The following is a 12,606-nucleotide window of genomic DNA, read 5'->3' on the forward strand; positions in this document are numbered from 1 at the left end:
CAACCTACAGTCAGGATGGGCCCCATCACTTTCTTCTAGAGAGAGAGGAGAGAGAAGGAGCAGTGCCCCTCTCCACCCCTCCCACGGTGCCCACCCCATAGGGAGTAGTGTGGCCCAGGATGGGGCACCACCACGTGGCCTTTCCAGACAGGGCTCCCTGTAAAGGATGCAGGCTGCTACATGCTGGTTCCAAAGAAGGAAGGCACGTAACCTCTGACTAATGCCTGAGCCATACTCTGCACATTTGCAGAGCCGAAAAAAACATACACCTAATTATTTAGGGCTGCTAATAAGGAACAAAACCCAGACAGTGGTTCATTTTCAACAAAGCTTTGTGAGGAGGAGGGAGGAAGGAAGAAGCAGGGAAGGGAGGGGGAGGGGAGGAAAAAGGTGGGGAGAGGAGGAAGGAAGGGGAGGGAGAGGGAGGAGAAGAGGGGGCAGGGGTCAGCTGCTGGGGGCAGCAGGTGCTCCTGGTTGGTCCTAATGTGGGCAGCTAGAGAGCGAGGTGGAGAGGCCCCAGGACCCTGCAGACCTGAACCCTCCCCTGCTGCCCCTCCTGCCCTCACGTCTCCTTGGGGCACATTGCCTCCTTCCCCTTCCGCTCACTCCTACTGGCCTCCTCTTCCGTCTCTTAAATACCCAATAAATACCCAAACTACGGAAGGAGCTGGACGGACTGCTTGCTGTCTCAGTCTGGGATGCGGGGTGGGCAGGGGTGGGCCCCCGGGACTGGGGTCCACACCGGCTCTGCCAGGACCCGTGACAGGGCTATCCTCCTACCCTGTGAGGATCAGTTTACCAAGAGGAGACTACAGAGGGCAAAGGCTTCACCACCAAACAGCACAACCCCGGGAAAGCTCCTGAGAGGCCGGCCCACACTGAATGCACACACATGGGTCATCCAAGTCGGGACAATCCAGAGTTTTCTCTAAACCTCAAAATCACCTGGACAAAATTACACTTGCTTCGTGTAACCCAAACTTACCGGGGAGTAAGTTAACTCTCTTTAACAGACAATGTTTTCCAGCTATGTTTTCATTAAACATGACGCTCATAAAACAAATAGCAGAAAGTTACTTCTGGAGGGGAAGAAAAGCTCCACTTGCCTCTGCTCCTAGTGAAGACATTCTGTGCCCCCCGTGCAGCCTACCAGTATACGCGCCTCTCTCTCCGATTAGTTCTGGGGCTGGTCCCCCTCCTCAGCCTGCTCAGGCCTCCCTGTCATCCCCCACACCACGCTGTGCCCGATCCCAGGACAGGGACGGAGCACCCCAGGAAAGGGTCAGCTCAGGACGTGACCCACAGTAAAACCCCAAGTCCCTCCCCTACGACCCACATGCCCAGAGATTTCCTGCAGAACGTGAATTCCAACTGTAAAAACCATCCTCACAGACAAGGACACCAGGAATCAGACGGAAGTCTCTGAGGAGGACCCTGGGGGCCAGAGTCCTTCCCCTGGCTCCCCGCAGGGAAACCGTGCCAGGGCGCAAGACCTGCACATGGGGAGGGGCCGGCCCTGCACTCCCATTCCCGCAGCAAGGTGCTATTTACAGGAAGCGTAATGAGGCGCTCCCACAGAGAAGAAGGGGCACCGTGCGAATGTGTTATTCCATCAGTCAGATCCAGAATAAGTCCAATCGCCCCAGAGCACAGCGAGCCACTCTCCTTAAACACCAGGGGGCAGCAGTTCAGCCTGGGGTGGGGGGCCGCCCCACCTGCTCCCTCCCCCCAAGACAGGACCCCTGACCCCGGGGTGCTGGGGCTGCCCACACACCCAACACTGGCTGGAGCCACACTGTGGACAGGGGAAGAGGAAGAGGAGGGTATCCAGATGGCACAGACTCTCTGCCCACATAGCAGGCCTATGGCAGGGACGCAGAAATAGAGCCACCTGAGACTCTGCGAGGCTAGCAGTAGCCCAGAGCTGGGGAGAAGAGAGTGCTTCCCAGAGGAAGACTGAGAGGAGGAAGGCCCCAGGACAGAAGGAGAGGCAGCTCACCTGCCATGGGGACCTGCAGCCCCGTCCAGGGCAGGGCCTCATCCTGAGCTCAGACGGGCTCCACAGAGGTGTCTGATCAGGGGACTGATGTGGTCAGAGCACCAGGGAGGAGGGCCAGTCAGGTAGAGGGCAACACTCAGGAGGCCACGAGGCAAGAGCAGAGGCTCATGAACATGAAGATGATGGTAACTGGGAGACTAAAGACTCCTTAACCTGCAGCCCTCCAAAGTGGTGGGCATTTTCTCCTTGAGCACCACTAAGTCTTAAGGTAGAGTACACATGACAGATGGTCCAGACGGAAAAAATGGAAACATTGGCCTTAAGTGGCACATTAGACAAGATGGACTTAACACACAACATTCACCTGAAAAGCAGAACACACATACTTCTCAAGTGCACATGGCGCATTCTCCAGGACAAAGCACAGACTGGGTGACAAAACAAGTTTCAATAATTTAAGAAGACTGAAATTATATCAAGCGCCTCTTCCAAACACATTGGTATGCAACTAGAAATCAAGCACAAGAAAATGGGAAAAAACACAAATATGTGGAGATTAAATAATATCCTATTGAACCACCAATGAGTCAAAGAAAAAATCCAAAGAAAATCAGAGAAAATACCTTGAGACAAATGAAAATGGAAACATTACACCCCCAAAACCTATGGGATGCAGGAAAAGCAGCTCTAAGAGAGAAGTTTGTAGCAACAAATGTCTACATTAAGAAACAAGAAAAATCTCCAATGAACAACCCAATTTTATACCTCAAGGAACTAGAAAATGAAGAACTAAGCCCAAAGTTAGCAGAAGGAAGGAAATAACAAAGATCAGAGTGGGGGAAAATAAAGACAAAAAGACAATAGAAAACATCAATGAAATGAAGAGCTGTTTTTTTGAAAAGATAAAATTCAAAAACCTTTCACTAGACCTAGTAAGGAAAGAAGAGAAAAGCCTCAAATAACCACAAGTACAAGAGGAGCAATTACAACGGACACCACAGAAATACAAAGGATCGTAAAAAACTAGCATGAACAATTATAAGCCAACAAATTGTTCAAACTACAAGAAATGGAAAATTCCCTCAAACAACCTACAAAGACTGAATCACGAAGAAACAGAAAATCTGAACAGACCAATTACTAGTAAGGAGATTGAGTCAATAATTAAAAACCTCCAGGCCAGACAACTTCACTGATGAGATCTACCAAACATTAAAATTAGAATACCAATACTTCTCAAACTCTTCCAAGAAAAAAATGAAGAATGGGAAACACTTTCAAATGCATTTTAGGAGGCCAGCACTACCCTAATACTAAAACAAGACAAAGACAATACAATGAAGGAAAATTACAGGCCAACAGCCCTGATAAAGATGTAAAAATACTCAACCAATGGGGCGCCTGGGTGGCTCAGTCGTTAAGCATCTGCCTATGGCTCAGGTCATGATCCCAGGGTCCTGGGATCAAGACCCACATCAGGCTCCCTGCTCAGCAGGAAGCCTGCTTCTCCCTCTCCCACTCCCCCTGCTTGTGTTCCTGCTCTCACTCTCTCTCTCTTTCAAATGAATAAATAAAATCTTGAAAAAAAAAATCCTCAACCAAAGAGTGGCAAACCAAAATGAGCACAACGTTAAAAGGATCAAACACCATGATCAAGTGGGATTTATTCCAGGGATGCAAGGATCACTCAACATCTACAAATCAGTCAATTAGACATCATATTAACGCAAAGGATAAAAATCATACGATTATTACAACCAATGCAGAAAAACCGTTTGAAAAAATTCAACATCCAGTCATGACTTACAAAAAAACTCAACAAGTGGGTCTAGAGGAAATGTCCTTCAACATAATAAAGGGCCTACATGGCAAGGCCACAGCTCACATCATCCTCAATGAAAAGCTGAAAGATTCTCCTCTAAGATGAGGAACAAGACAAGGATGTCCTCTCACCACTTTTATTCAACAGAGTGCTGGAAGCCCTAGTCTCAGCAATTAGGCAAGAAAAGAAATAAAAGGCAACTAAATTGGTAAGGAAGAAGCAAAACCATCTCTATTTGCAGAAAACATGACACTACCTACAGAAAACACTAAAGACTCCACCAAAAAATGGCTAAAACTAATTCGGTAAAGTTGCAGGATACAAAATCAATATACGAAAATCTGTTGCATTTCTATACATAACAAATTATCAGAAAAATTAAGAAAATCCCATTTACAACCACATCAAAAAAAAAAATCTAGGAATAATTTAACCAAGGAGGTTAAAAACCTATACAATGAAATCTCTAAGACACTGATGAAAGAAATTGGAAGAGATACAAATAAATAAAAAGATATTCCATGTTTATGGATTGGAAGAGTATTGTTAAAATGTCCACGTGACCCAGAGCTAACTACAGATTCAATCCAATTCCTATTAAAATTCCAGTGGTGTTTTTCACAACAATTAAACAACCCTAAAATTTGTAGGGAACCACAAAGACCCCAAATAGCCAAAGAAACCTCAAGAGAGAAGAACAAAGCTGGAGGCATCACACTTCCTGACATCAAACTACATTGCAAAGCTACGGTATTCAGTAAAACTGTTTGGTAGTAGGATAAAAGCAGACACACAGAACAGAAGGGAGAGCTCAGAAATAAACCCACACTTGTTCACCTAATTTACAACAAAGGAACCAAGAGTGCAGACAGGACAGTCTCTTCCGTGAATAGTGTTGGGAAAACTGAACAGATACGAGCAGTGTGAAAGAAAGGAACTGAACCATTACATCACAACATACACAAAAATTAACTTGAAATGGATTAGAGACGTTAACATAAGCTCTAAAACTATAAACACCTAGAAGAAAACACAGTAAGCTCACTGACATCAGTTTTGGTGATGAATTCTTGAATTTGGCACCAAAAACAAAGGCAACAACACCAAATAAATTAAATAAGTAATTAATTAATCAATCAATTAAGGAGGACTATTTCAAACTAAAAAGCTTCCACACAGCAAAAGAAACCATCAGCAAAATAAAAAGGCAACCTACCAAATGGGAGAAAATATTTGTAAATCATGTTATCACATAAAGGGTTAATATTCAAAATATATAAAGAATTCGTATAACAGTAGCCAAAAAACAACCTAATTAAAAAATGGGCAGAGGATCTGAATAGACAGCTTTCCAAAGAAAACATACAGGTGGCCAAACGGTACGTGAAAACGTGTTCCACATCACTGACCATCAGGGAAATGCAAATCAAAACCACAATGAGAGACCACCTCACACCTGTTATAATGGCTAATATCAAAAAGATAAGAGGTAACAAGTGCTGACCAGGATGCGGAGAAAGAGGACCCCTCCTACACTGTTGGTGGGAATGCAGGCTGGTGCAGCCACTCTGGAAAACAGTATGGAGGTTCCTCAAAAAACAAAAACTAGAAGTACCATATGATCCAGCAATCCCACTTCTAGGTATTTACCCTAAATAACAAAAACACTACCTTGAAGAGACATCTGCACCCCCATGTTCACTGCAGCATTACTCCCAATAGCCAGTGTGTAAACAACCAATGTGTCCACTGATGGATGAATGGAAAAATACAGTATAATACACATGCAGTGGAATACTATTCTGCCGTAAAAAGAGAAATTCTTCTACTTGCAACAACGTGGATGGACCTGACAGCTAACTGAAATAAGAAAGACAAATTCCATATGATCTCATTTTATGTGGAATAAAAATGAGCTCCTAAGTACAAAGAACAGATTGGCAGCCGCCAGGGGCAGGGGCGGGGGCTGGGCAAAATGAGCGAAGGGTGTGAGAGATCCAAAATTCCACAGATACAACAGGTAAGTCACGGAACGTTCTGTGCAGCACAGAGACTAAAGCTCACCCTGCGGGATGGGGTACAGGTTCCCCCGCTATTTGAAAGTACAGAGTTCCTAGGAAACTGTTCACAGCAGGAATGGTGTAAACCAAAGGAGGAATTACCATTCATTTATACAGAAAAATTAGTGAGCGTGCTCAGACTCCAAAAATGACTTCTCTTTGGCTTTCTTAGGCCTCGGGACACAACTTCCTAAGGGATGCCCAAAATAAATGGAGCTAAAGCACAACAGATGCTCACAGACACAATTCAAAACACTGGGGCTGGATGCGAGAGCGGTTCCCAGGAAGGAGCTGGTTGGGGTGCAGACTGCCTCTGCAGTGGCTCCCCGCAAAACAGATGCTGAACGCGATGCTCACTTTTCGACTTTTTTCATAGGAGGGAAATCCTCTTAGGTTTCTTCCTGTTACTGAAGCCGGGTAATGACGTAGATCTTTTAAAAAAGCCAAGTGTCTTACCTTGAACTTTTAAAAAGTGGGGAATACTTGTACTTGAAAGCTGCTGAGGGAGTAGATGTTAAATGTTCTCCAGGACACAAACATCAGCAGATCCACCATGAAAGGCACCTTCCTCAGCATGGGGAAAACAGACGACCTCCTACCCCCAGAAACCGCCTCCTTGCCCTCGCTCAGGTCAGGACAACCAACTACAGCTGGGAGTTACCCCAGTTCCTCCTTTCTCCCATGCCCAATACCTAACCCATCAGCAAATCCCGTGAGCTCCATCTTCAATACGTACCCAGAATAGGACTAACCACTCCTTCCAAGGCCAGCTGTCTGGTCCACACTGGAGCCCATCTCTTACCTGAGTTCCTGGAAAAGCTTCATCATGGACCTTCCTTGCGCATCCTCAACCTCTGTCATCTGTTCTCAACACTGTAGCCAGGATGGCCCAGTGAAACAGGGTCCCATGGGGTCACAGCCCTGCAATGGCTGTCTCCCTCTGTCCCCTCCCTGAGGTCATGTCCTAGGCTGTCTCCTGTGGCCACAGGGCCTTCTTGCTGCTCCTGGACATACCGGGTATGCTTCTGCCCCGGGGCCTTTGCACATGCTTTCCCTTCCGTTTAGAATGTTCTTGACTTGGTATCACTCACCTTCGTTAGATCTTGACTCAAGTATCACCTTCCTAGTGAAGACCCACCTGGCTCCTATGTGAATAGCAAGCACCACCCTTACCTCCCCTTCAGCACCCCAACCCTGTCTCCTGCTCTGTATTCATCTCGGCAGGGCAGAACCGGAGGCCTACACTGATGGTTTCACCACTGACTCCCTCCAATTTCCTGGTCCAAAGCCCTGGGGAAAAGGTGCTCCAGGGCTCTTGCACAGCCAGGGTGCTGGGACAAGGGGGTCCACCTACTGCACCCTGAACTCCATCAGGAAAATGAGCCGTATGAGGAATCCACCTGCCCATGCAACCTGAAACCAGACACCTTCCTCATTTACAGGTGAGCACACACACTTCCTCTCCTTGCCCGAGGCGCTCATCTCAGAAAGCTGAGCAGAGACCCATCCCAGGGTCCAAATCTCCCTCTGGCCAAGGTCCTGGGAAACAGACATCTCTCCTCCCTGCACCAACCACCTGTGATTGAAGTCCAGAATCCTCCTGTGGTCAGAGTGTTGAATCTGGCACTCTCTCCTGTGACGTCATCACAAACCAGGCTGTGCTGCACAGTTTTCAGGAAGGAGCCTGCAGCAGGGTCAGCAGGCCGCCCAGGCTCAGCCTCAGTCTCGCACCTCAGGCCCCACGCAGAACTAGACCTTCACGGAGACTGGTGTCTCATGTGGCCTCAGATCCAAATAGAGGAGCTGAGATTTCAGTTCCCAATGAAAAGTGACCTCTTGCACACAGCACAGGAACGTGCAGAGAGGGTTTCTCAGGGGTGTGGCTCTGGAAGAAGTGCTTCTGCCAGCTGAAATCACAGAACCCACGCAGAGGACATTCGCAGCAGCTCCTCCCAGGGAGCAGGCAGCACGCCGCGCATGATCCACTCCGCTTCCCACCAACCACCCTGCTGAGCCACAGGCTCGAGAACCCAACGTGAAGCAACGGTCTTATCACATCTGCCGCAGGAGGGCTGGCCGGGCAGGGAGCCCAGTCCCTGTCCTTGGGAGGGAGCAAGCAACAGCCCACAACCTCTTGGCTGTCTGATCCAACTGGCCCTGCCAGGCTCAGACCTGCTCACACGGTGAGTAAAAAGATGCAGTGAATTCTTTCCACTCCAGCTCAACGCTTCTCAGAGAGAAGCAAACTCCGGCCTCAGAAATGTGCCCATCCTTAGCTCTGGAACTCCCTGGATTGTGTCTACACTGATCCGCACAGGTGTCCCATCCAGGCCACTCCACAAATGCCCTAGGGTTTCAAGCCACTTCCAAGCTGCCCTTAGAAAGGCAGGAACTGGCCCGATGAGGCACACCAGCCAAGTGACTCCATGTGCTGGAAACTCGGACAGCATCCTCGCTGAACACCAACGCTTCCGAGTCCGAGCTTCAAACCTTCACTCACTGGGCACTGAGCACCATGTCAGCATCAACCCTGCTCTTTCAATTCACTTGTCTCCCATTCCTTAAAGTCGGAAACCAAGCTCCCGTCACCGCTCCATTTTCCCTTCAGAGAAATAAGGCAAATGACAGAATAAAACACTACGTGTGCACAACACACTTCTAATCAAAATATAATTCCTTGCTCTTTCTCATATGGGCAGCCCTACATTACCCATACAAATGAGAGATGCCACGAGTTCAGTCATTATATATATATTTGACCTTGTGTTTTTCCTTTTGATATTTGTGTCTTGAAGTCAATGTCTATACTGTTCTCTTAAAATAATAATAATAATGATGATGATGATGATGTGGTCACATAAGGGTCTGGATCTCCATAGCCACACAACATGGCTCTGGTCCAGATAAGGATGAAGACACAACCTCAGCCCAGGAAGCGAAGCCCACACCCTCAGGGATCCCGACATGCCTCACAGGTGAAGAGTTCCTTTGCTACATGGAGTTGTCCGAGTATGCAGGCACCCTTCACCATTCCTTCTGTTATCTTCATAAAATCCCCAGTTCAAGTCCCAAGTGATCACTGGGTCAAGCTTCCAGAGCCCAGGATGGGCCACCAGGTAAGCTGCCCCCTACCCCGGGGAAGGCTAACACGGGGCTCGATTTCCTATGGGAGCACGATGAGCCACTCCCGAGCTCCTAAAGAACCAACACTCCTCCATGTGTCCCTCTCACAAAGGGCACAGCACCCTGTATCAGCTCTGAGGCTGTGTTTACTTTAAAACATAATTCCTAATGTCGGAATGTGGTTCATGGAAGAGGAAAACATGAACACCCACAAAGGATTCTTTTAATATTTCAAAAGATCGTTTTCCCATTGTTTAATTAAAATAGGAAATAACCCAGAGATACCCCTTCCCCTAGCAGGTCCGATTCACTGCGGTGACTTAAAGAAGAGCAGGAAATAAAAGAAACAGATGTTCTGATGATCCATCATTTCCATCATCTAAATTTTGCAACTTCACCCACATGCAAAGAAAGAAGCACAAAGAAGCGTCTCAGCCTGGCTACTCCGAGGAGTCTGAACTGGAGTGACAGGGACAGACAATGAGGTGGTGTGTTTTGGGTGAGGCTGATGGCAAAGAAGAAGGTGCTCGGCCAGCTCTCCAACTGTGCCTCACCTGTCCTCAGCCAGGAACCTGCTCACAGCCCTCACCTGTCACAGCTCTCACATGGGAGACCCACTGCCACCCCTGGAGCTCGGCCTGCCCACACCCTCCTGCAGAATGCACTCAGCTATCCTCCGGGACCCCTTTCAGCTTTACCCAGACCTGAACTCCCCTGTCTACTGCAGAGCTCCAGGATTCCCCCTCTTCTTCCAAAATGACACTGGCCCAAGGCTTTCATGGGAAAGGTAGAAGGCTACCTAAGGAATGGTTCACACCTATTTTCCTCTTCTGTCGTATTTCTCTCCACTTATCTTCCTACCTGGGCAAACTGTAAGTAACAGACCAATGGAACATAAACATGCTCTGAGATCCGAATCTTTCATCACAGCCTTCTGAGGACTCCTTGTGCAATAAAATATCATATCCTATGACAGGGGGGTTTAAAACTATTATTTACAGAATAATACAGCCTAAATCACCTCATTTTTAGTTGCTCTTCCTTAGGCAGAACAGTGTCTATATAAAGTCATAAATATTACTTTCCAACAATTTCATTAAGGAGTAAACGGAAGCTCTGTGGGATAACCTGACTCACCAGGGTCAGGCAAGCAGTTCCAGAACTCAACCCAGGGCTCCTGACGCCAAGCCCCTCGAAGCCACCAGCATGCCTCTATCCAGAATTCCCAAAGACTCTCCTCCTGACTTCACCACAAAAGAAACTACAGAGAAAATACAGCACCTCAAAATATCAAGATGATACATACAGTAAAATTAAAAAGTCAAGCTCAACTTTTTAAGGTAAAAGGCTATCCTGATTATATCTGAATTTTCATCTATGCTAACTGTAACTCTTTTGATGAAAAGACTCCTCAATTAGGAAAGAGAATCTTAGACAAATGACATCACCAAAGTCTGTATCTGATAACAAAAAGACAAGATACACCTAACCCTAGATGTGAGCCACGAAATCATATCCTCGGGCCAATCAAATAAATGCTGTTAGATTAAGGAGCAAATTATATTTTAAAAACACAGAGTAATTCTCATTTTCCCTTTCTAATAAAAGTGATTTCCTAGGAAACAGATGTTCAAAATACATTTTGTAAGCAATAAAAGAACAGAGAAAATGTTATCCCCTGCAATATTCTACCTGCAGGGAAACTAAGTAACTCTTGCACCAAAACCAGAATGCTGACAGCTACTTAAGTCTTACTTTGTGACTCAACTAGAGAAAAGAAAAGAGCCCATGAGGTTTTGGGTTAATGAGAAGTTTTACCTCTAGCAAAAGTGAGTCACAGACATGAATAGTACATTACATCAAATATATCTGTTGTTTTTTTCTGAACATTGATGCCCTGTGACAAGCTGAATCATTTACTCAAGTGTTTATGTTCAAAACTTCAGGTCTCACAGAAAAGTGTGGCCAGGTGGGAATAAGTAAGCACCTCCTGACCTGTGGCCTGCACACCTGCTTTAGTTTCTGGGGGAAGGGGAAACATTTTTTCAGTAGCAATTACCTTCATCCCCAAGTAGACCAATGACTTTGTCTTTATAGGAAAAGGGAAATTACTCTTCCAAATAAACACCTCAGCTCCTCATTTCTCATGCAACTTGAGTGGGGTCTGGTTTAGTCCAGCCTCCAGGCCCCCACCTGGAGGACCCTACTGCACTATCCTGACAGCCTAACACCACCATCCCTGGGGACACGGGGCACAGTGTTGAAGTTGGGGGTGCTGCTCACGGGCTTGTTACTGCCACACCTCGTGAATGGGAGCGGGGAACACCTGCTGAACTTGGGGGTGCTGCTCAGGGTCTGTTACCTGCACTGTCTGTACCAGGAGCAGTAGGGGACACCCTGAAGTTGGGGTGCTGCTCAGGGGCCCATTACCTGCACTGTCTGTGCCAGGGGACCGGGGGTACCCCACTGAAGCTGGGAGGCTGCCTGTGGTCCTTTACCCGCACCGTCTGTGCCCAAGGGCACAGGGGACACACTTCTGAAGCTGGGGAGCTGCTCGCGGGCCGTTACCTGCGCAGCTGGTGCTCAGAGGAGCTAAGAGGACACCCCACTGAAGCTGGGGGCTACGCTGGGTCCGTTATCTGCACTGTTCCTGGGAAACAAGGGACTCCCCGAGCTGTCTGCGCCCCGACCCGCAAATCTCGGGCGGCGGGCAGCCCAGAATCCACAGGTCGGCGGGATTGAGCGAGTTCGGGAGCATTCGGCAAAAGAAGACTTTCAAAGGAAAAAAAAAAAAACCTCGTCCGAAGCCCCGCGATTAACTCGCTGGACTCGCCCTTCAAGGACCCCCGCTTCCACCCCCGGGCCCGCACCCTCCCCACCGCAACCCTAGCCTCCCCAACACGCATGCCCCCACCCGGACCCCCCGCTCCGGCCCCTCGGCCCGCACCGTCCCCCGCGATCCCCACCTCCGGCCCGAACTCACCCCTCCGGAACCCCGGCCCGCCAGCCCGCACTCACCCAGCCGGGACCCCCGCCCGCCGTCCCTCTGAGCGCCCCTCACCCCGCCCCGCTTCTGCCGCCAGGGGATGCGCCCCGGCCCCGCCCACAGGGAGGCAGCTCCACCCCCACGCCCTGAGTGGTCGGGTCAGACGGTGCCAGGAGCTCATTGGGTTGCGCGCCTGCCCGTCCTCGGCCTCGCTCCACCCTCACGCCCGCGCATTCCTGCGGGGCCACGTGGCCGCCCGCGGCCCTCCCTAAGCCCAACGCCCCGCCTGGCTGCGCACGCGTGGGCGGGGGTGGGGGGCAGCGCCCTCCAGACACCCTGCCCTTCCCCGCAAACCCTCCGGCTTGCACGCGTGGGCGGGGTCGTGCGCAGGACCCCCCCACCCCCCAGACTCCTGGCCCTTCCTGCTGACCCTCGGGCTGTGCACGTGTGGGCGGGGTCGTAGGCAGGGACCCCCTCCCCCCAGCCCGGCCCTTCTCGCGGACCCTGGGGCTGTGCGCACGTGGGAGGTTTCGGTGGGCGAGACCCCCCCCAGGCACGCGCCCTTCCCCGAGGACCCCCAGGCTCGCACACGTGGGTGGGGTCGGTGGGCAGGACC

General features: G+C 49.3%; 1 protein-coding gene across 7 annotated transcripts in view; it reads right to left on the minus strand.

Moving 5' to 3' along the window:
- Positions 1–12,057, minus strand: part of ARHGEF10 (Rho guanine nucleotide exchange factor 10) — a 103,929-nt gene extending 91,872 nt beyond the window's left edge. For 6 of the 7 annotated variants that reach the window (XM_035004326.1, XM_035004325.1, XM_035004323.1 and 3 more), the window contains exon 1: positions 12,023–12,057. The gene's annotated coding sequence lies outside the window, so the exon portion shown is untranslated. Of the gene's footprint in view, positions 1–11,572; positions 11,832–12,022 lie in introns of those variants that run through there. The other variant, XM_035004321.1, reaches the window with a different exon arrangement.
- Positions 12,058–12,606: the final 549 nt, after the last annotated feature.

This window comes from Mirounga leonina, unplaced genomic scaffold (genome assembly GCF_011800145.1).
Source record: "Mirounga leonina isolate KUSES-001 unplaced genomic scaffold, KU_Mleo_1.0 Mir_128, whole genome shotgun sequence".
NCBI lineage: Eukaryota > Metazoa > Chordata > Mammalia > Carnivora > Phocidae > Mirounga > Mirounga leonina.